At 38.1% G+C, this 25,800-nt stretch overlaps 1 protein-coding gene across 1 annotated transcript in view; it reads left to right on the forward strand.

Annotated features, from left to right (window-relative positions):
* The window catches only part of LOC147613503 (E3 ubiquitin-protein ligase RKP), an 88,663-nt gene extending 87,848 nt beyond the window's left edge, over nucleotides 1-815 (forward strand). Inside the window, exon 12 of the mRNA XM_086781462.1 lies at nucleotides 275-815. The gene's annotated coding sequence lies outside the window, so the exon portion shown is untranslated. The remainder of the gene's footprint in view (nucleotides 1-274) is intronic.
* Nucleotides 816-25,800: the final 24,985 nt, after the last annotated feature.

Here is a 25,800-nt window from a genome sequence, read left to right on the forward strand (position 1 = left end):
TGGAGATGATTAGTGCAATCATGACAAACCACAAACTACCACAAGTGCATTGCGTTGTACACTTGTACCTGTGTAAACATGTTATAATATCTTGCAGCCTAGGTTGAATACATAATAACACAAGCATACTTGTAAGAAAGAACATTAACAATTTTATACACATGCAGGATCACATTTCGAAACATAAAAAGCCTTACAAAACTTACAAAAATCAGAGAGATTGGTTTGTCCATATACATGCCTTATTTGGGGTTGTGTCCTTGTCTTTGCATAGATAATGCTATCGATGGGGTCATAATCGAGTCTTTCAATACCTTGGGTCTTCAGGAGCAAAGGCCCTGGGCAACGGACAGGATGACGATGGTGCGTTTCAAAGAGAGAAGGGAGAGGCAGAGAGTGGAGAAGTACCTTGAGCTTTTGCGCCTTGATGTATTCCGAGACTTAGATACTTCGAGGCGGTAGATCTGAGTGGCCTAGGTCCGCGTTTCTTCATCACGCGCAAAGCATGACAACATCGTTGAATTTCTTAGGGGCCCCAGAGGGAAAGAGTGGACCCGTTGTGAGAGAGTCCACTCTCCCTCCGAAGATACCCGTACTTTTGTAAATCACACCAGCATAGAGTGAACACTTGATTAATGTCTACAAGACTCTCTGCAAATTAACTTTTATCGAAGTTGCAGCACTCTTACACCCTTGAAAAGCATTCGCCTTCTTTTACCTTTTGTTGCAAACGGCCAACGAAACCTTGTCATGCGGCCTTCTATGCCTCTGAAAAACAAATTTTTAATCAATTGAAGGCTTAAACTATTTTGGATGGCAAGGTTGGTGGACGAGAGAAAGCTTACAACTGAAGGCAAAGATTGGAGGTCGTCTTTGAATTGAAAGGAGGAGGTTGCCTTTGCATGCGTTTGTAGTTGGCGGGAGGCCGTTTTGTGGAATATTGTTTTTCATGTTGCGGACCTCCTTCAAAAAGTCTTCGAGGTGTCTTTCATCCTTACGCTTTATCAAAAATCAAAATTCTCTCAAATTTGTGCAAGAATTAGGGTTTTGAAACTTGTGATTAGCATATACTCAAAAATAATTATCATAAATCTCATTGTCAATCTACTTAAAATAGAATTAAAAAAATAAAAAACCATGTAAGTATTAATTCAAAAACGAATCAAGTACCAATCATTTTTAAATCAAAACATCAAGATCTAAGCCAAGAGTTTGATATCAATGAAAGAAAACTACACTTAGATTAAGTTGAGATTAGCTTAGCTTTGATTAATTTGGATTAGAGAGAAAACTAGAGACATCTAAAGATATCTAATATCATAAAGGTTCCTAAAGATATTCAAAGGTATAATAGACTTTTGGTTAGTATCTTTTATAGTTCCCAGGCTCTCATGTCCTACTAACACCACCTGTGTAAATGTCCCTAAGTCCCAGGTGCCTAGGTATCCATGTACATGTGTAAGCCTAAAATCCATTTGTTACACCTCATAGCTGCATGCATAAAGAAGTTCATGTGTTAACATGCGCAAATGGTGTTAAACAAACATTGGGTCTATGGTTAGAGAATACCTTATTTTGAGCAACTGGAGAAGTTGTCATGCTCATTCAAGTTTTTCATTTACTCGAAAGATGATAATATCTGAATAGTCAAGTGAGTGCTTACTTGATTTTTTCTTGTGTCGCACATGTTACGTATGTGAGTTTAATAACAAAGATTACAGCATGTGAAACTTAGGAAACATCTAAGTAAGTGTGTACTTATGTGAGTTCTTGATGATCTTAAAGGTTTTTCCAATGGTGTTCGAAGTCTTGTACTCGCTCACACCAAGATTGAATATTTGGAGTGAGGGTGGATATGCTACAAGGATTTCTACTTAGAGTTTATGAAAAATAGATAGAACATATGTCTATAGTAGCAACATAGGAAGGTCTTCATAGAAGCTAGATGACGCATATCTTTTTAGTGAGCTAAAAGTCAACAAAAAGATGAGCAACCTGTAAGGTGAATGTTAGAAAGGTTGGAAGGTTGTGTCGGCGAATTAAACCGAAGGGCAAGACAATACCATTGGTTAGAGGTAATCCTATCAATGCCTAAAACCAACGAATTCAAAACTCACTAGTTATTGGCTTAAACAGAAAGTGCACACCAAACCACAAAGCTTACTCTCTCACTCTCTGCTCACTGAGACAGTATACAATGAAATAATGCTCACTGAGATAGTACACAATGAAATAATGCTCAAGGGCTTTGTATTACTAATAGACTTGTACAATGCTATGTGCTCCAGATTCACTCTTCGGCTACTAATCCCTTCTATCTCTCGATATATCTATCTTCTAACTGGTAACTACTTCCTTCTTTACTATCTTGGAAGGTCCTTTTTCTTGTCCCTTCCAGCTGTTGCTTACTACTATTACAAGACTCATTCTGTTAACAGACTTTTACAACAAAGTACATATGATTACAATGGGTGCGCGTGTGCGCTGTCCTCTATGCCTGAGTGTTGGTGTGCAGACCTTTTACTGTCGACTTGTGTCTTTCGGCCAGTTCTTTGGGTCCCACCAGTTAACTCATGTCGGACGCTCAACACACTTGGCATGCCTGGTTGTACTGCACCAGCAGCGAGCTATTTGAGAGGTGGATCAAAAGGTTTGATAAATAGGTGGAAGTTGTTGGAGGGTTGACTTGGCTGACCTTTTATTCTGTAGCTAGTATCTGTCTGCTTCCTATGGATCATATCCTAAACCCCCCTATTATCATGGGATTGAATCAGATAAAAAATTCTTTCTGCATCAGATGGATTGCTTGGTAATTTAAAGAATGAAAGAATAGTTTAGTAGATATTTGTATTTCTGGGTTGAGGGTTGCTGTTTTGCAGGGCCTCTAGTTCTTCTTCACAGATGCTCGATTCTTGTTCTTCATGCCCTCTGCACGTACCATCATTTCGGATCTACTGATGAGGATCATGGGGCCCAGGATGTAGATCGTTCCTCTACTTTTTTGTACTTGCGGAGGAATTCGTCCAGCTTGTAGGGGTTGACAGGCAGGTCCCAATCTTCAACTTCGTATTGCTGTTTGAATTTTGCAAGCGAGTAGGTGGTGTGTTCCAAGTTATATGGTATGGCCTTCAATTGTTCTGCTGCCTGTGCCTTATCTCACTGATGTGCTTCCTAAAGATTAACCAGCTCTGACGGAGGATACTTGATTATTTGTTAGCTGACGAAGTTGTTGTTCTCAACTAATGTTTGGCTCTTCATGCAGCTTTTTGTGTCTACTTTATTTGTGCATGAGCTGTGTTCGGAGCTTTTGCAGCTCTAGCACCACATCTGGGAAGCTTTCTCCAACCTGGTGTCCTTGATTTAAATTTCTTTGTGCAGGTCTACGAGTTGTTCTCTCAACTGCTATTTGGCTATCAACAGTTCTTCATGTAGCTTTTTGTGTCTGCTTTGTTACTGCATGAGTTGTGTTCGGAGCTTTTGGAGCTCCAGTGCCATCTAGGAAGCTTTCTCCAACCCGGTGTCCTTGATTTAAATTTCTTTGTGCAGGTCTACTAGTTGTTTCTTTATGGCCTTTGTTAGCTCCTCTTGTTCTTCCTGTGGTTTGTTGGTTGCTTCCTTGTTGGTAGCTGTCAGCTCCTGTTGAGTTTTTTGTAGTGGGGAAGTCAGCTTTGAATTTAGTTGTTTCTTTATGGCCTTTGTTAGCTCCTCTTGTTTTTCTTGTGGTTTGTTGGTTGCTTCCTTGGTAGTTGTCAGCTCCTGTTGAGTTTTTTGTAACGGGGAAGTCAGCTTTGAATTTTCTTTCTTCAAACTGTGTAGCTGTTGTAATTTTTTGACCCTGATGGTCTCTTGGGGTGTTGTTGCTATGTCAGTCTTCTTTCTGGACCTTGTTTTGGGATACGCCTTTTTCTCCACCGCCTTCTCTTCAAGGTGAATGAGTTTAGCTTTTGCTTATCCATCTTTGCATATGCCTCGTCGCCCAGTGCCTTGTCAGTCTTCTTAAACTTTTCTTCCAGTAGTTTAGTCAGGGCAGTTTATCTAGTCATGTTTTCTTCCTTTTGCACATAGATCTGCTTCTCCATAATGATTATCTACTCTTTTAGCTGAGCTGGTGTCATCTGATCGATGGCATGCAGACTGCCCACAACGATGATTTTTGTTGTGTTCTTTGGTTGCTGTATTGGTTCTTTGCCCTTGGCGAGTGCCGGCTTGGCTCTCTATTGTTCGTGTTACATCTAATTTGTTTCTATTGGACTGCAAGCAGCTGTTGATTTGTGGGGGTTTCTCCTGCAGGGCCTCTGGCTATGACACCTATTTTTGGAGTAGCTCTAGACAGATCTCGAGTTCCTTTTTCCCTCGAGCTGCTCTGTAAGACTATTCTTTATTCTGCTGATTTGACTAAGTGTTCCCTTCATAGATGGTGGTTGTGGAGGTGGTGGTGGTTGTGGTTCCTTCTGGTTGTGGAGGTGGTGGTGGTTGTGGTTCCTTCTGGTTGTGTAGAGGATGATCCTCCGGTTTTGCCTCCTCCAGCTCCGTCTTGGTCCTATGGTGGGATTGGTGATAGCAGGAGATGGCATGTGGGAGTTGACAATAATATGTATTCTTTCAATAATTGTAGATTGTCCTCCCAAACATGTTTTTTGTGTCACTGTCAGTTCCTCCTCCCATTGCTCCATTAGCTCCATAGGCATCTAGACTACAAGGAGCTCTTCTTCAACCTGCATGTTCTCTTGTATATTCAATAATTGTAGATTGTCCTCCCAAACATGTTTTTTGTGTCACTGTCAGTTCCTCCTCCCATTGCTCCATTAGCTCCATAGGCATCTAGACTACAAGGAGCTCTTCTTCAGCTCTTCTTCAGCCTGCATGTTCTCTTGTATATTCGCCGCTTCCCTTTCACAAAGGAGTAGCTCCTTGCGGTCTTTTCTCCCTGCTATTAGCTCCACATTGTAGATCATTTCAGTGGCATGGTCCACAATGCAGGCTGCTTTTTCTACGATGCTTGAGTAGTCTGCTCTACTTGTTGGCAACTTGCTTTGGATGTCCAGATTGATTGTCTGGAGCAGCTCAGCGAGACCACCATCTCTAATTCATCTCCCTTCCTCCACAGAGTTGTTGCTTCATCCTCTAGCCTTGCGATGGTGTCTTGTTGTGCTGTTGGAGCTCGTTCTACGTGGTTGCTTGTTGATTTTGTTAGTGCTGAGACCATTCAAATTTCCTTTTTGAGGGAGTTTGCTTTGGGGGAGGTTTCTTGTGTTGTTTTGGCAGCTTCTATGACGGTGGTTTCCTTCAAGCTTTCTTCTGCTTTTCTTTTCTGCTTTTCTTTGAAAAGTTTTCTTCCAATTCTCCTTCTATGCTTCTTGCACCTCCTTTGTTGCAAAGTCTTTGACTTGATTTTGTTTTTTCCAAATCCACATTATTTTTCTTCTATCTGGCTGGTTCTTTTGACACAGCCAACCTCTCTTTCACCTTTTTGGATCTGGTGATGGCAACCACAGTTAGCTGCATACCTTCCAGCACTTTGATGATGTCAATGATGTTGATGGACGTTGCTCGTGCATCCGCCCTGCCTATCTTTTCTTACAGCTCTTGTTGATGCTTTTGGAATAGTTGGAATTCATTTTGTCGGTGTCTAGGATTCCAACAGTAATGACATTCTGACCGCCTAGCACCCCCTCTTCCTCAACCTTGCCCCCCCTAATTATAGTATGGTTTATAAGAAGGGGCCAATATTGTTTCTGACATTGTATCGGCGCAGTTGGTTGTCGGATGTGTGAAAGTTTGGCAGATTGTGCAGGTCGACTACATCTTGCACTCCTCTTTCAGATGGCCTTCATTTTTGCATGTTGAGCATAATACACCTGTTCTCTATAGTCAGAGGAGGGAGAGGAATTATAGCGACTACATCTTGCACTCCTCTTTCAGATGGCCTTCATTTTTGCATGTTGAGCATAATACACCTGTTCTCTATAGTCAGAGGAGGGAGAGGAATTACCAGATTATAGCGAGCTTCTCTGCCACCTTTTTGGCTAGGACATCCACCTTTTCCTTCTTGCCTTTAGGTTTGCTCTTCTTGTTGCGTTTGGATTCCTCCTCGGCTTCTAACTCAGATTCTGAGTCTTCTAATTCTGACTCACTGTCGGTGTCACTGTTTGAAGATTTGTACTTCTTACTCTTCTTTTTCTTTGACTTCTTTATCGATCCCATGTTTCTTTTCGCTTGCTTATAGCTGCTTTCATCAACGAGCCCATCGAACCCTTCGACGTCGATGTTGGTTTGCTGCCACCGTTTGTTTGAGTTTTTTGTTAAGACCATGTAGGAACTAATCTACAAGAACTGCTTTAGATGGTTTGTCAGCTAGAGAGAGTTGTGTTTGTAGAGTGCAAAACTCGGCTGCTGCATAATCTTCTACTGGTGGCAACAGCTTATGTTTCAGGCTTTGCAACTTATCCTGTAGTTCAAAGTTAGTTTTGACAGCTTTGAAACTTTTGATGAAAGCTTCTTTGAGTTCATGGAAGGTGTGGAAGGAGTCCGGGTCATACTGGGATACCCATTCAGTGGGTATGTCCCCCCCGAATGTGACCTAAGATTGGTCTCGCATCCTTTCATCAAGAACATTAGCACGAGTGTGTTTTACCTTCCAAACAGCCTCGAACTTTGTGATGTGGGTGTTGGGCTCTTCAGACTTCTTACCCTTGTATGTTGGATACTTATTGTTGCCTCCTTGATGATAGTGATGGATTGCGGGGAGGTGTTGAGTGATTTTTACAAGCCGAGCAGGGCACGCTGCTAGTGTAGTTCATTCCACACAAACTGGGTGATGAGCTGTCTTGCTATTGATTCTAAAAGAAGTTCCTCTCCCCCTTTGAAGTGTTGCGCCCGAATGTTGCCTTCGTGAGTGAGAGAATGGTGAGATGGAAAGCAGTACGATTGCCAAAGTGTCGGGTTAGACTAACAGGCAAGACAGCAGCACTATTCAGCGCTAATTATGTAAATGCCTAAGCCCAACGGGTTCAAAACTCACTAGTTATCAGCTTAAACAAAAAGTGCACACAAAACCACAAAGTTCACTCTCTGCTTACTTAGACAGTACATAATGAAATAATTCTTTGTATTACTAACAAACTTGTACAATGCTATGTGCTCTAGATTCACTCTCTGTGGCTACTGATCCCTTTTATCTCTCTATATATCTATCTTTTAACTGCTAACTACTTCCTTCTTTACTATCTTGGAAGGTCCTTCTTCTTGTCCCTTCCAGCCGCCATCACACCTACTATTACAAGACTCATTTTGTTAACAGACTATTAAGGTACAAGTGAATGATTTTTTTAAAAATAAGTTCACTTAGCATATATGGTAAGTATAAGTAGAAAAATGTAAAATTATTAACAAAAATCATTTAAAAAAACATCCTTATGTGAATATCATTTTGTTCTTCCATTACACTTCGCATGTCATTTCATACATGCACATAGAAGAAAAGTAGTTAGTTAGTGCAAGCCATAAACATATAATAAGATAGCGATACAACATCGTTAGTGGAGTGCCGATCACATTTCTAAATGCTTCTTCTTGGTTCATTTAAAAGAACATTTAATATGGGAAAGCTTGTATCTCTCCAAAACTTATAAAATCCAAGAGTAAATCCTTTCCTTCTAATATTTGAGTAACTTATAAAATCCAAGAATAAATCCTTTCCTTCTAATATTTGAGTAACAATTTGGAGGCAACACTCTCACTCACCCTAACACAATTTAATGGATTGAAATATCGAAAGAACAAAAGATAGTGTACATGTTTTTATCCCAAATAGTGTGCATGATAATGAAATTGACAAGTTATTTGGCATCTTAACCACCATAAAAATAATAAGAGCACACCACACTATAAGAGAGCTTATATCAAAGCTTTTAGTCCCAAAGTGTATGAGAAAAAAGCACAATGTCGAGCGCTCGACAGGAGCTGACTGGTGGGACCTAAAGAAGTGGCTAGAAGACACAAGCCTTTTTCTAAACTACCAATGCAGTTTGTAACCTCTATGATTATGGATCATGTTGACTCAAAAGGAATGTCATCTTTGTGATGAGAGGTAATTGAAACAATATATTAAATTCATGACAACGTAAGATATTTAAGAAGTCAAAATCATAAAATGTTGATTGAACGAATTGTCCAAATTTCTCTAGCTTATATTAGTCTAACAATGGCTTCTTCTTTTACAATGTGCTCACCTTTACAAGAGAGTTTATGATAATGTAATCATTCTACTCAAGATTACCACCTCCAGTTTTATTGTTATTCTAGTGAGAAACACTTTGTGCTTTAACTTCAAGTATGGTAATATGTGAATAGTTGTTGGCATATTATTAGGACCTCTCTGACACGGAGAAGAAATTATAATTCTCAAGCATAAAAATTAGAGCATAGCATAGACTTGCACAAATTAAAAACATCAACCTTAATAAACCAAATTAAATAAACAAGAGAGCTAGAAAATAGAAAAAAGATCATCGTTTTGACACACAAGATTGGGTTAAATCTCCCCTGGATGAGTGTGGTCCCTTGTATCACTCACCCATATTTATATATATTAAAAGCTTTCTTTTCAAAAAGATAACTCCAAAAATAACGCATAAGTGCTTTTGTGTTTTTTAGTGTAAAAGCTCTTACAAAAATATAGCAAGCTATAAATATAGTGTCTTGGGCCTACCAAAAGTATAAAATACTAATTGGTATATATAAAGGTTTAAGGGCTTAGCCTTACAAAAATATTAATACTAAAATATGAAACCATAAATAAGTGTTCACATATCTTCCATGGTGGTCCAACACATGTCCCCAACACATGTCCCACCCATGATTTTAATACATAATCTGTCACTCAATCGTTGTCTATATCCAAAATAGTATTAGTTAGCAGAGCACATTTAATCTTAGCTATATTGTACCAGCGCATGTAGCTAATTAAACACATTAATCTTGGTAAATGGGACAAATAAAATATGCATCGAATATAAAATATCTCAAAATAAAATAATAGGTGTTTTCATGAGAGTATGACTAACATTCCCTCTTGCTCAGGTTGCAATTGAGCTCAATTACGTGGATTTTGGTAAGAACCGAAAAACTTTTATGGCATCCATTTGGTATCTTCAAAAGGATGATCCTTGAAAGTCACAAGATACTTAACATAAGTGTTGCATGTGCATGTAGTGATGGTCTCATGGTCTCTGATACCACTGTCAGGACCTTTATGCCACTTGGAGAATAAATTCTAACACTTGGAGAAGAATTTATAATTCTTAAGCATAAAAATTAGAGCATAGCATACATAGTCTTGAAGCATAAACCTTAATAAATAAAATTAAATAAACAAGAGAGCTAGAAAATAGAACAGAGATTAACGTCGACACAAGATTGGGTTGAATCTCTCCTAGATTAGTATGGCCCCTTGTACCACTTACCCATATTTATATGTATTAAAAGCTTGCTTTTCAAAAAGATAAATCTAAGAACAAAGCATAAGTGCTACGTAAAAGCTCTTACAAAATATAGCAAGCTATAAATATAAAGTCTTGGGCCTACCAAAAGTGTTAAAAACTAATTGGTATATACAAAGGTTTGAGGCCTTAGCCTTACAAAAATATTAATGCCAAAATACGAAACCATGATAGGTGTTTATATGTCTTTCAAATATCTCATAATGTTCCAAAACATGTTCCACCCATGATTAACACATAATCCATCACTCAATCATCACCTACATCCAAAATAATATTACTAAATGCAAATAGCTTATTAAACACATTAATCCTAACTATATCATACCAATGCACATAGCTAATTAAACATATACCCTAGTAAATGATATAAATAAAAGATGCATCCAAAATAAAATGTGTAGGCAATGATTGAGTGATTAACACATAATCCATCACTCAATCATCACCTACATCCAAAATAATATTAGTAAATTCACATAGCTTATTAAACATATTAATCTTGACTATATCATACCAATGCACACAACTGATTAAACATATTCTCTCTAGTAAATGATAAATATAAAAGGTGCATCCAAAATAAATTATCTCAAAATAAAATAATGCGTGTCTCCATAGAGGTTATGACTAACATTCCCTTTTGCTCGGGTTGCAATTGAGTTCAATTGCATGGATGGAATAAGTGGATGAGATTTTGATAAGAATGGAAACACTTCTCTGGAATAAGTGGATGAGATTTTGATAAGAATGTAAACACTTCTCTGGCATCCATTTGGCATCTTCAATTTGATGATTCTTAAAAGTCACAAGATACTTAACATAAGTGCTGAATCTGTGTGTAGTGATGGTCTCATTGCCAAGCACAATCTATATTCTTCTTCAGTAACTAATTTAGAAGGTTCTTCTAATATAGGATGAGAAGGTAGAGATCCTTTAAAAGATCTCAAAAGGCGAATCGTGGATATATCCAAGTTAAATGCATTACTATTTATCTTGGCAATAATCGTGAAAGGTCTATAAAATCTAAGAGCTAGCTTAACTATAGGATTGGTCTCTACAGACTGAAGTCTCCTTTCTTTACAATAGTTTAGGCATACCTGGATGATCAAAAATATTCTCATATTCGAAATCACCCTCTTGTTCGAGATAGAAGTTGTCATCCTCATGATTAACTTGTGCAAAAATATTCTCATATTCGAAATCACCCTCTTGTTTGAGATAGAAGTTGTCATCCTCATGATTAACTTGTGCAAAAAGTAAACTAATCCTGGAAGTTATCCTTTTGCTTGATACTCAAGATTGTCTTTGAGAAGCCCTTTATTAATCCCCAAAAGCAACCTTTGATAAATCCTCAAAAATTCTCCTCTTTCTGATGTGACTCTTTTGAAAATTTTATTCTTTAGCACAAGAAGGTCCTTTGGAAAGCTTTTGAATTTTTTACTTTTCTGGTGTCACAAAAGGGAACTTTGATCCTTTGGAAATTTTCTCTTGTAGCACATAAAAGAAGCTTTATAAGATTTAGTGTTATAGCTTATGTCTTCTCCTTCTTTTTGTAAGTTATTACTGTGTAAAGCTTTATGTAAGGCTTTGGAGTTTGTAGAGAGTGTAGAGTTGATAAAGCTTTTAAATTTTTAGAATTTAAAGCTTTATAGCATTTTAAGCTTTAGAAAGTAAAGTGTAGAATCGATAAAAAGAAATAGCAAAGCTTTTTAAAGCTTTTAATTAGTGAAGCTTAAAGCTTTGTAATAGTTAAAGCTTAAAGCTTTTAGCTAACAAGCTTGGATGTGATTGATTGCTTCTTAGGTAAATGGCAAGAAGGGAGAGAAGGAAAAGAAAAGTGTGTTGGTGGTTAGCACAACAATGAGAGAGAGAGAGAGAGAGAGAGAGAGAGAGAGAGAGAGAGAGAGAAAAGCAATGCTAATCCACGAAGGAAGAGAGAGAATTCAGGTGATGGGCAGCACACAAAGAGAAAAGAGGTGAAAGATCCTTGCCCCCTCCGCGCAATGAATTCCGGGGTGCTAGCAGAGCGGAAGTAGCACTTCTTGCGCAAGGCAGAGCCTCTCACTCGAGGTCTCGCCCACGGCTATCCAGACAAGAGACTAATCCCTCGGTTCTTCAACCCGAAAAAACTTCCCTCGCGCCCAGCAGCCATAGGCGATTCCTCCAAGATAATTTTTTTCTAACGTAGTCAAGGTCATCATTAACCAAACTGATCCGACTGAACCCGTAAGTCTCATGGTCACATCAAGGAAAAGACTTGCACTTGGATAATGAAAAGATGCAGGGGAGAAGAGAGCTTGAGCTCTTGTAAGCACACACACACTCACATAACCCTAAAAGAGAACACACAAGGTGAGAGGCTGAAAATCTTCTTCTTCTTCAAACAACACTCAACACACCATATAGAAAGATAAGAGTACATACCATATGAAATGGTACTCAACCAAATACATACTAGGGTTCTCTATAGTGTGAACCCAACTAAATGAGCTGGCGCTATAACTATGCCAGTCTCTAGAATGGCTGTCACACATAGCCTGTCATCCCACTGGCCACATATCACCCATGATCTCACCAACCATGCCAGTGGTGTAAGTGTGGGGCCTATCCTAGAGGTGGGTCATCTCAGTGTCCACCGCCTCACTAGATGAGCTCGATATCTCAACACTCCCCCTCGAGCTCAACAACTCCAAGTGAAGCCCTGAATCTGCAGAGCTTCTCTGTAGTACCCAATCCTTTGGTGAAGATGTCAGCGAGCGACCTGATCCTGTGTGCTGACATAAACAAGGTCAATGTCTCCTGCCAAAACCTTCTCTCTGACAAAATGGTAGTGGATCTCTATATGCTTCGTGCAAGCAGTGAAAAACTGGGTTCTTGGCCAGCTGTATACTGCTAATGTTGTCACAGAAAATGACAACTTGTCTATCCACTGATAGACCCAAATCTGCAAGTAGCTTTCTCAACCAAGCTACCTCACATGCTGCCATAGCAGCACCTCTGTACTTGGCCTCTGTACTAGATAGAGCAACCGTAGGCTGCTTCTTGTTGCTCCAAGTCACAACACCACTCCCCAAGGAAAACATGAAGCCACTAGTAGATCTTCTATCTGAGATACTACTAGCCCAATCAGCGTTTGTGTACCCATGTACACATATCTCTGTCCCAGTTTCATAAAATAGTCCACAATGTAAAGTAGACCTCACATATCTCAATATGCATCTCAATGCATCCAAATGCGGCTTTTGAGGAACCTGCATAAACTGACTCACCAACCCAACAACATAGCTCAAATCTGGCCTGGTGATTGTCATGTAGATCAAGCTTCCTACTATGCGCCTATACATAGTAGGATCCTCCAAAGTCTCTCCTGAATTTGCACTCAACTTGCCATTCTGATCCAATGGCATTGAGATAGGCTTACAGCAGCCTGTCATACCATACTTGGACAACATGTCCAAGCCATACTATCTTTGTAGTAATCCAATACCATGTGGTGACCTAATCACCTCAATGCCCAAGAAATATCTGAGCTCCCCCAGATCCTTCATCTCAAACTTCTATCTAAGCAAGATCTTTACATCAAAGATCTCTGCATCATGGTCCCCCGTAATGATCACGTCATCTACATAGATGACAACAAGCACAACCCGTCTATCACTGTGTCTCACATACAGCAAGAAATCTGCATTGGCTACATGAAAGCCACTAGTGATAAGATATTCAGAAATCTTGTCAGACCATGCTCTTGGTGCTTGTTTTAAGCCATACAAGGCTTTCTTCAACCTGTAAACATGCTCAGGGTGACTCACATCCTCATAACTAGGTGGCTGCAACATATACACCTCTTCTTGCAAATCCCCATGCAAGAATGCATTCTTTACATCCATCTAATGTAAAGACCATTGCTTTGATGCAGCCACTGCTATCACAACTCTCACTGTTGCCATCTTGGCAACTAGGCCGAAAATTTTCTCATAATCAATGCCATATGTCTACGCATATCCTTTGGCTACCAATCTAGCCTTGTACCTGCTTATGCTTCCATCACTGTTATGTTTTACTTTGTACACCCACTTGCATCCAATGGCTTTCTTGCCTTTAGGCAATTGCACTAAATCCCAAGTCTCATTTCCATATAGTGCATCCATCTCCTCATCCATAGCTTTCTCCCAACACACATTTCCAACAGCCTCATTCAATGCATGTGGGCTCTACAACCTGCACAACTTTTGCCATGTATGCATAGTGATGTGCCACATAACCATCATAGGTAAATCTCTGCACAACTTTTGCCATAGTGATGTGCCACATAACCATCATAGGTAAACCTCTGCACAGGATTCTTCTCTATCCCAGATCTTCGCAGCTTTGCATTCATGGCTTCCATAGCCTTCTTTACACCAGGTGTTCTCATAGCTCGTATCCCAAGATCCTCATCAAGGCTCATCTCTGAGCCACTAGACTCTCCATCAACATGAGAATGCCCTGCATAAATGTCAGGCATACTAAGGGGCTCAACCACTTTCTCTTTGTCTTTATGTGATATACTAATCACATTTGCAGGACTGGTATTATGATGCAGCCTGCCACTCCATGGTCTAGCAATTGAACCACTAGATGAGGACTCTCGTGGTCCACTCAAAGACTGTGATTGCTAACTTGCACTCTGTGCAACCACATTTCCACTCACATCAGCCCCAACAACTTCTTTTTCAGTAGCATACTAGCTGCTCGCTTACCCTCAACTCACGTGTAGCAGGGTTATAACACTTGTATCTCTTTTGCTCAAGGGAATATCCAATAAACGCACATTTTTTAGCTTTTTGGATCCAGCTTAGTTCTCAGCTCATCTGGCACATGCACATATGCAATGCATCCAAAGACTTTTAGATGAGACAAATCAGGTTTTCTACCAATAAACCTCTCCTCTAGAGTTACATCATGTATGACATGTATGGCTATAGTTGGAGTCTTGTTCATGATGTAAATTGCTATAGAAACAGTCTTAGCCCAATAGCTATGCAGCATATTCTTCTCTCCCATCAATGCTCGTGCAATCTCAGCAATGTGCATGTTTTTCCGCTCAGTAACTCCATTTTGCTGCAGAGTGTATCTGCATGAATACCATTCTTCTTCAAAAATTCAGAGAACTCATTGGAGAAGTACTCTCCCCCTCCATCTGACTTTAGGCACTTTACATATTTCCCTGTTTGCTTTTCAACCATAACTCTAAAATTCTGAAAATGAGTGAACACCTCACCCTTCTCCTTCATGAAGTATACCCACACTTTCCTTGTGTGGTCACATCAATAAATGTCACATAATACCTACAGCCTCCCATAGACATGGTCTTCGTAGGACCCCATACATCTGAATGCACAACATCTAGTGCATTTCTGCTCACATTTCTATCACGTGGAAATACATGCTTTGTTTGCTTTCCAAATTGGCATGCTTCACATATTCGGCCACCTCCTTGGCCGCGTCCACGGCCTCCTCTACCTCGTCCACGTGGAAATACATGCTTTGTTTCCTTTCCAAATTGGCATGCTTCACATATTCGGCCACCTCCTTGGCTGCGTCCACGGCCTCCTCTACCTCGTCCTCTTTCTGAACTTGTGTAGAAGACCTGTTGCTCTGAACTATTTTTGTTTTGTAAAGATTGTTGGTCTTCACCCAAGCTCTTCTCTTCTATAATCAACAGATACCAAATTTGTGAAATTGGGAATATTTTTCTGAGTCTGAATAGATGTCTTGAACGCCTTATATTGTGGCCCGAGACCACGTAGATAGACTTCCACCTTATCATCATCATCTACTGAAACGCTAATAGATGCAAGGGATTCCACAATAGCCTTGATCTTCAATGCATAGTCATTCACAGACATACTCTTTTTCTCCACAGTATGAAGTTCATTCTTCAACTGTATCTTTCGTGCCTTGGTATTCGTTTCATAGAGCTTTACCAAGGTGTCCCACGCCTCCTTGGGGGATTTGGCATCCTGTATGTTCCCAATCATGGTGTCCTGTATATACTAATAGATGTATACTGATAGAGAGCCAATACATAACTTTTCTGGCTCCTTGGTTCCAATCCTTGAACTCTTTCACATCTACAGCAGTCGGATGATTGATCTCCGGTATCTCCGCCGGTGCCTCTTCATGCTCACCTTCTATGTAGTCCTAGTAACCCTTTCTCATCAGGAAATTTGTCAACCTGAACCTCCAAGCAATGGAAGTTGTTCTTGTCAAGCTTCTCAGCAATACTCTGGTTTATGCCATCATTTGACATCTTGCCAGACACACAAATTTACCAGACACAACACTCTAGTTTGTCCTGCACAAACTACTGTATTTTCTGCAGCGGTACTGTACTACACTCAAATGTCACAACCAGTGACCTCAATGTGTATACATACACCCAATGGAAACTGTTGACCTCCTTTGCAGCACACACAATGTCTGCACAACCAATCTGTCTTCCTGTAGTTCTTAAAACATAGTTTTGCATAGAATCGATGACTTACCCGCATTGCTCGAAATTGCCTACTTTTCGAAAAACGGAGATCCTAACGCGCTCGAAATGCTTTTGCGGCCTGAAAAATTGGGTCCGATAGGACAGTGTAGTTGCCCTATAGCTTTACTCCTGCGAAGAAAGCTCCTCAATCAGAGATCGTTTGCCGATGCCTCCCGTAGAGCTCCCGACAAGGGTGTAGTCTCGCCAACAACGCAAATAGGGAAGAGTACATGAAGCTCTTACCCTCGTACCACTTCCTGTGCTTCTCTTGCTTGCAGCTCAGCCCTTAGCATGAACAAGGCTCTCTGATACCATGAAAAGATGCAGGGGAGAAGAGAGCTTGAGTTCTTGCAAGCACACACACACTCACATAACCCTAAAAGAGAACACACAAGGTGAGAGGCTGAAAATCTTCTTCTTCTTTACACAACACTCAACACACCATATAGAAAGATAAGAGTACACACCATATGAAATGGTACTCAACCAAATACATACTAGGGTTCTCTATAGTGTGAACCCAACTAAATGAGCTGGCGCTATAACTATGCCAGTCTCTAGAATGGCTGTCACACAGCCTGTCATCCCACTGGCCACATATCACCCATGATTTCACCAACCATGCCAGTGGTGTAAGTGTGGGGCCTATCCCTCCCAGGTGGGTCATCAGTGTCCCCATCGCCTCACTAGATGAGCTCGATATCTCAACAGATAATAGAGTCCAACACTTTTTTCCTCATCAAGAGACACATCCGTTGATTCTTTTCCATAGAACAAGGGTTATCTGGGATTTACTTCAACTATCATAATTTAACAGAATTGAGTCTCATTTTAGGACTCATTTTAGGGATCATATTTTAGGGATCCATCAGTCCAGCCTACAATCCCATGGGTTAGCCAACCACCCAACCACTATAGTGATAGGATCCATTTAGAAATTTGGTAATGTTTTGCCCTAGGTACCAGGGAAAAGAGTTCCCAGGCTCCCTAGCTGACGCTTCAAGCAAACTTCAAGATAGTCACACCACTTACACACCCAATATGAAATTGTCTGTTTCACAGATTCAACTGTCTTTAAAACAATCTTTTAATAAAACCATAGTATCACAGATTCAGCTGTCTTTAAAACAATCTTTTAATAAAACCATAGTATCACTGATCATAATCCTCCAAAATCTCGAGCTTGAGTTCCAATTTCCAATCAGTCCTTCATCTCGCTGTACCTATGGCATCATTGGTAAACTAGAATGCTCACCACCTGTTCACTCAGGGGCCTTTTCAATAGTTCCTAGCTCATAGTACCCAGCAATATAATCACATAAGAAAATCTAGATGGACTCTCCGTTGAAGATCAACAAGATCAACTAACAGATCCATATGAAAGAGCCATGGACTCATCCGTTTTGAGGACCAGCAAAGGACAATCAACCAAATCCACGCCCGAGTTCAGAAAACATTTCTAACACCTTGTTCCATTTTTCTTCCTCAACGCACGAATGGGTATCTTCCGCGACCTAGAGCCCGAGCACCGTATGGTCAGCACCCTCTAGGTTCCTTCGTAGGTCACCTAGCGCTTCACTCATAGGCCGCTTCCTTGGTCCCTCATCCACCGTACCAGAAACTCACCATTTAAATCGAACTGATGCTAGTCAAGACCTCGGTCGAGTCAAGACCTCGGTCGAGCGACCTTGCTACATGCCAGACGTCCTCCATTGACTCTCCGTCATTTGTTGCAACTTTATCACTTAGGTCTCCACGACCTCATTCACAAGATGGTCAAAATGCTTCCCCAACATTCTTGTTATGACCCATGTTATTTGACGAATGATAATCATGGTCATTTAATTTATATTTTTTATGATGCCTATTTCTCATGAACACGTTAGGATTGATTGATGTGATGTGATGTCAATTGATTGTTACTACTGACGTGGTTTATGTTTATGAGTTTAGGTGATGAGTTGTGCAAGGGTACCGATTTAGGTCACTGCACAGTGCGAGGAAACTGATTTAGGTGTCGCACGGATGGTGGATTGAGTCGTGGCGTGTGGACAGATCTCAATATTTTATTCACAATATTTTGTGGCTGTATTAACGCATTTGATATTATTTTGACATCAATGTGATGTGTGTGTACGCACGCATCAAATTATTGTACAGTGTGTATGTACGAGCGCTAGTTGATTTATTTTGTAATGTGCATAAGTGCACAAGTTAGATTATTGAATTAGAAAAATTGTGCAAACCTTAGAAGGTTTGAGGACAAAGGTTAATTGAGGACAAAGGCTAATTAAATAGCAAAGTCCAAATATGGATGTATACTTTGTTTTTGGCTGAAAGCCTACTTTTGAGAATATATCAAATACCCACACGAGGAACTCACATTGGGGGGGGAAGATTGCACCCAGTCTTGTGTTGCCTTGTGTTGATGGTGATGTATTTCTTTCTCTTGTCTTATGTTTTGTTATATGCTTTAATTTTCAATTTAATTCAAGTAGTTGTTTTAATATTTGATATATTTTATGAGTTTTTTGATTAATCTCTTCAAGAAAATTAAAGGATCCGGTTGCAGTGGTATTAGAGCTTTGGTGTAATTTAATTTTTTTGAAGGTGGTCAAAAGAGGTGAAAGAGACAAAAACAGAGGTGATTTTGGTAATTTTCTTGAGAGTTGATTTTGGTAATTTTCTTGAATTTAAATTGAAGAAGAACGCGTTTAGGGATTTTTGTTTATGTATGGATGAAATAAAGCTTGTTTTTAACCATTGGGTAATCAATCTCCATCAATCTATTACCCAAAGGATAAAACTAGGTGAAAAACCATTAGTGGGTTTTCCAAAACCATGAAACCACCTTCCTCTTCACTAATCCTCTTCCTAATCTGTCCGTACAGATTGAAAGAGCAAGCAGAGGAGCATTGAGAGCCATAATCAGAATTGCTAAACCTTTCCTTTGCTCAGTTTCTATAATCAAGGGTGGGAGATGATAGATTTTTGTTAATTTTTCTTCAATTAGTAAAAGCGCAATCTAATCTTCTCTGAGAAAAGAGTAAAAGCTATATATATATATATATATATATATATATATATATATATATATATATATATATATATATATACAATTTCCAATCAATTTCCAATCTCTCTCTCTCCCTCCTTCGTACTCGGGCGGCAGCGGCAACGTGCTTCTCTCTCCTTCCAATCTATCTCCATCCGGCTGGCGGCGGCGAGCTGCGAATTCAGGGAGGGGAGTAAAATTTCAGATTTGCGCTAATTGCTTATTGAAGTTTTCAGATTTGCGCTAATTGCTTATTGAGCCTAAAAGCTTTGATTATTACAAAGCTTATATTTAAAAGCTTTATAAGCTTCAAATGTCTAATTTTTATTTCTATATTAGATGCGCTGAATTTTGTTTTATTTTTTCCTCTTGCGCCCTGCGGCGCGGGTAGTCTCAAGAGAGAGAGGATTGATAGTTTAAATTTATTAAGAATCAGAATAATATATATAAATATATTTTTGTTACTGTAATAAAACTTTAACAAAGCTTTATGGAGATGAAGCTTCATAATAATAATAAAATTAACTTAAAAAAAAGCTTCATATTATTACTATTATTATTTTTCATTTCCCTTCTCTATTCATGCGGTGAGCACACCCTAGTAGAAGGAAAACTATTTTACTATAAATATATATATAAGCTTTTGACTAAGCTTTAAAAGCTTTCAAATAAGCTTAAATGAGATTAGTAAAATATTTTTACAAAAGAAAATATTTTTTGACTATTCCCATCATATTTTATGGAAAAGGATCCCATGTACATATAGCTAGTTTGGATTTCTTCTACAGATTTTTAGAACTTACCTCAACAAAAATTTTGAGAGTTGTCAAATTCTTGTGAATAATGTTGTTTTCTAAATCCTCATGAAGTACGGATAATATAAACGGCTTGTTAGTGAAGATATCATTAAAATGTTGCTTTAACCTACGGCTAGTTTTCTAATTTTAAAGAGTACATGGATTATTTCTTGAAAAATTATGCATTTGTGTATTGAGCTAACTTGGCAGGACTCACATCTAGCTCGTCGACGTTCCATATGAGATAAGAAACCCTATCTTTTCTCTTGTTTTAAATTTTTCCTATTCTTTTAATTGTCAAGAAATGGGTGAATATCCGCACCATCGTACTATTCAGGAACAGCTTGACACCGAAGAGGTTAACACACTCGACACATTAATCAAAGGTGGAGGTATGTGTTTAAAAAATTATTTATTATATACAATTTCTTGTTTACTTTTGTATCTGTTTTCTGAATATTCTTTTCTTCAAGACCTAGTTAGAAAACTTTAGTTCCTGAAAAGAATTTTAGATACCGTGACCTAACTAGAAAGATCGAGACAAGATTAGCAGCAAAAGTTATCCTCAAGATCTAGTTACCCAAATTCAAGTAAAAGTGATTGCTAGACATTTCATAGAAGATTAAGACCAATTTGAAGATTCAAGAACCAAGCAAGTTTCTCCAGTCTTTGATTCATGTTATCAATTACTTCACCAATAAATTTAGTGATGATGAGAAAAGTAAAGAAATAGCTCTCAAGTGACTAGAAACCAAGCTGAAGTTGTATACCAATCACAATTACGAAGTTTATATCAATTCAAGTAAAGTTTTGTTTAAATTTTCAAGTGTCATAGTTTAAGATCTATCCAAGTACAAGAATCTTTCTAGACCAAGAATTACTCTAAGTCAAAGATATATTCAACAACAAGATTTAAATCCCTTAAGAACAAGATTTATTCAAGAATTGCAATATAATCTCTCAATTTTCATCCATTCAAGTATTTTTAATCTAAGCCAAGATTCACTACTAGTATATCAAGTTCTTGCTATCAACTAGGACGCAAGATGTCTATCATTATTCAAGTTCTGATTTCAAGTTTAAGTTTAAGTTTAACATCAAGATACACTTTAGATTTCATTGTTTACAAGTAAGATTCACAAATTCAAGAATTATAAACCTATTCAAAGATTGTAATTTTTGAATTTAGTTAGACAATTACAAGATTAAGATTAAGATCAAAAATAAATCTCGAGAATTCATCAAGATTAAGATGAAAAACAAATCTCGAGAATTTAGTTAGACAATTACAAGATGAAAAACAAATCTCGAGAATTTAGTTAGACAATTACAAGATTAAGATCAAGAATAAATCCCCAGAATTCATCAAGTTATTGATAGTAATGTACGTGATTATTTTTCAATCTTAACTTGATAAGAATTTTCATTTCGACCTAATTCATTTTTGGAATAAGACATAATCTAATTTTGAGGATAGAGAAAAGTTATGTCAAAATGAAAGTTTCAGAGGGAATTAGCTACTCCGTCTCAAACTTCTGTTCTTAAGGTAGTGTCGTGTGGAATTAATCTGTGGAATTAATCTATGGTATGGGACATTAGATTGGTTTTACATGCCTACCCCGGACGTATCTATGTCTTCTATCTTTCACCAGCGAGTGTTTGTATGTGGAAGGTACCTCTGTGGTATGGGACACTTAGATCTCTTTTACATGCGTTCACTTGTTTGGTTTTATTTTCAGAAATTGTTTGATGTGATGATTTTGTCCTCCACTTGTGCCATGAAGCCATCCACTCATTGATTGCACAACTGAGGACAGTTGATTCCCAACAGGGGGGACTGTTATGACCTATGTTATTTGACGAATGATAATCATGGTCATTTAATTTATATTTTTTATGATGCCTATTTCTCATGAACACATTAGGATTGATTGATGTGATGTCAATTGATTGTTACTACTGACGTGGTTTATGTTTATGAGTTTAGGTGATGAGGTATGCAAGGGTACCGATTTAGGTGTTGCACAGTGCGAGGGTACCGATTTAGGTGTCGCACGGATGGTGGATTGAGTCATGGCGTGTGGACAGATCTCATTATTTTATTCACAATATTTTATGGCTGTATTAATGCATTTGATATTATTTTGACATCAGTGTGATGTGTGTGTGCGCACGTGTCAAATTATTGTGTACGTACGAGCACTAGTTGATTTATTTTATAATGTGCATAAGTACACAAGTTAGATTATTGAATTAGAAAAATTGTGTAAACCTTAGAAGGTTTGAGGACAAAGGTTAATTGAGGACAAAGGTTTGAGGACAAAGGTTAATTGAGGACAAAGGTTAATTAAATGGCAAAGTCTAAATATGGATGTATACTTTATTTTTGGCTGAAAGCCTACTTTTGGGAATATATCAAAAATACCCACGCGAGGAGAAGCCACTCACGTTGGGGGGGGGGAGATTGCACCCAGTCTTGTATTGCCTTGTGTTGATGGTGATGTATTTCTTTCTCTTGTCTTATGTTTTGTTATATGCTTTAATTTTCAATTTAATTCAAGTAGTTGTTTTAATATTTGATATATTTTATGAGTTTTTTTATTAATCTCTTCAAGAAAATTAAAGGGTCCGGTTGCAATTCTTGACATAAAACAGTCATTTAAAAACAGGTTATAAATACAGTTTCTAAAGAACTCTCATCTTTCCACATTGTTCCACATAATTTCTCGTTATTCCACATTCTTCTACATCAATTCACATTACTTATTCCACATCCAGTCATATGTATTCCCATCGTCTTCATCCATTCTCATCCAATCATATCATATCATATTACATCTCATCATATCTATCCATATTACATCGTCTTCATCCATTCTCATCCAATCATATCATATTACATCTCATCATATCTATCCATATCACATCACATTCATCCACATCACATCTCATCACATCCAATTACATCTATTCAGATCCTCATCACATCATGTCACATCCATCCTCATCCATTCACATCTATCCACATCACATCACATCACATCCATCCTCATCCATTCACATCTATCCACATCACATCACATCACATCACATCACATCCATTCACATCTATCCACATCACATCACATCACATCCATTCACATCACATCTTATCCATTCACATCTACCCCGATCCACATCACATCCATTCACCTCACATCTCATCCATTCCCATCTATCTAGAGATACATCACATCACATCCCATCTATCCACATCACATCCCATCTATCCACATCACATCCATTCACATCTACCTAGATCCACATTCATCTATCTTACATTTCATCCATCCATTCACATTACATCACATCCATTTAGATATCATATCACATTCACATCCATTCATATCTCATCGCATCCATTGACATCTCATCACACCCATTCACATCCATCACACCCATCACACCCATTCACATCCATCACACCCATTCACATCCATCACATTCATTGCATCCTCATCACATCACATACATTCCATCCACATCTATCCTTATCACATCACATTCATTCCATCCACATCCACATCACATTCATTCCATCCACATCACATCACATTCATTACATCCACATTACATCACATCCACATCTATTCACATCACATCTCATTCATTTCGTCTACATTACATCACATCCACACATTCCGTCTATCCATATCACATTTCATTCATTCCGTCTACATTACATCTATCCATATCTCATCACATCCATTCACATCTCATCACATTCATCCACATCCATCCATTCATTCACATTCACATCTATCCACATCCATCCATTCATTCACATGCACATCTATCACTTCACATCTCATTCTCATCCATTTACATCACATCACTCCCATTCACATCTCATCACATTCACATCCACATCCATTTACATCACATCACATCCACTCACATCTCCTCACATCACATTCACATCCACTCACATCTCCTCACATCACATTCACATCCACATCCATTTACATCACATCACATCCACTCACATCTCCTCACATCACATTCACATCCACATCCATTTACATCACATCACATCCACTCACATCTCCTCACATCACATTCACAACTTATCACATTCACATCCACATCCATTTACATCTCATCACATCCACTCACATCTCCTCACATCACATTCACATCTTATCACATTCACATCCACATCCATTTACATCACATCACATCTCATCACATCCACTCACATCTTATCACATCGCATTCACATCTTATCACATCGCTGCTACTATTACTGATAATTCTCAAATTTTTCTACAGAATAAAAACTTGTAATGGAAATATGATATTAGTTTCTCTTTTATGCTTAAAATCAAATTATGAATTTAAATCATAATTTTAACCATAACCATAAAGTTAATTATGATTATCCCACTAGATTAAGCTAATTCCATTATTTCTCTTTTCCCAAATTGATAGGATAATATATTTCTCATTTAGAATCAATCAAATTAGTTTTTAACTACTTATAAATAATCTAAAAGAAATAACCATTATTTTGTTAACATAAAATCATAAAAATATCATTTTCTTAATCTCTAGCTTATCAAGCCTAGAGTTTAGCTTTGAATTAAGAGACTATCATTGAGAAGCATCCTTTTTCAAAGGATTTAGCCATAAAGATGGCTATTCTTTTAGAGAGAAAGATTTACTTAAAGAAAGCATTACAAATAAGCATGAAGATTAACTTTCTCTTAATTAAGCATTAAGACTTTAAGGGAAAGCTTTAATTGAATTAAAACAATTATTTAGAAAGCTTCTCAAGCTTGAGAGGGGTTGAGAAGAAGAAAGTCATTCAGATAAATTGGAAAAAAACCATAAAATTTGATTTTACCTCCAAGTTTGGCTTAATTCTCTAATAGAGCACAGTGAAGCCCCCGACCAATCCATTGGTCCACCAAGAGGAGAAGAGCAACTCCAAGAGTTGTTGTAGAGAGAGAGAGAGCTCCAAGCTCCCAAGAGAGAGGAAAATTTAAGGGATAATAGAAAATATGATTATTTTAATATAATACTGGCATATTATAGCTCTAATATTTTTTTATAATACTGGCATATTATAGCTCTAATATATTTTTACAAAAGACTGAGGGTCTATTTATAGGTGAGAGAGGCCACTAACCAAGTCCAACTGGGTTCTAGAATTTTCCACGTTCAATTTGACTCAATTTGGACAAGATTTGGACAAGATTTGAACAAGATTTGAACCAGTCTGGCTCTCTTTTTGATTTGGTTTGATCCAGGAGAGAGGAGAGATAAAAATATCACATTTTTTTAAATTAAAAATTCTTCCACACATGTGAAATAGGTGCCTATCTCAAGATTCCCCTCTCCTCACCAAGGTGTCAAAAATGCATCATTATTCTAAAATATCTTATTTTTTTAGTAATATCTCATAATTTTTAACTAATCAACCTTGTACTCAGTCAACTCTTCATCTTATGTGAGCATTTACTCATTTTTGGGTATTTTCTTTTATTCTTTGGATTTATCTCATCCCAACACTTGGATTAATCCAATTGGCCCCATTGGAACCTTAATTGGACTATAATCTCTCTTTTTTTTTGAAAATGTAGACCCTTAGGCGAAGGTCCCTTATACCATTTTCAATTAATTCCTAATGCACATTGGAAAGTTCATTTTGAACTTTTGTTTTAGGGGAATCCATTTTAGACACTAGGAGGATTTTTTTATCCAAAGATATCTAAATTTTAGATTATCTCTCTCTAGACATTTTCTCTCTCTGGGCCAAAACATGGTAAAACAAGATCTTTCTCCTATTTCAGAGAGGAGAATAATTTCAAGAACAGAAGTGGAGGTTCTTACACCTTTACACCGCAAAAGCTGGAGGGAGGAATCTTACAAAAGGAGAAGGTGATG

Source organism: Cibotium barometz, chromosome 43, assembly GCF_041138505.1.
Source record: "Cibotium barometz isolate CiBa-2024 chromosome 43, ASM4113850v1, whole genome shotgun sequence".
NCBI classification, from domain to species: domain Eukaryota; kingdom Viridiplantae; phylum Streptophyta; class Polypodiopsida; order Cyatheales; family Cibotiaceae; genus Cibotium; species Cibotium barometz.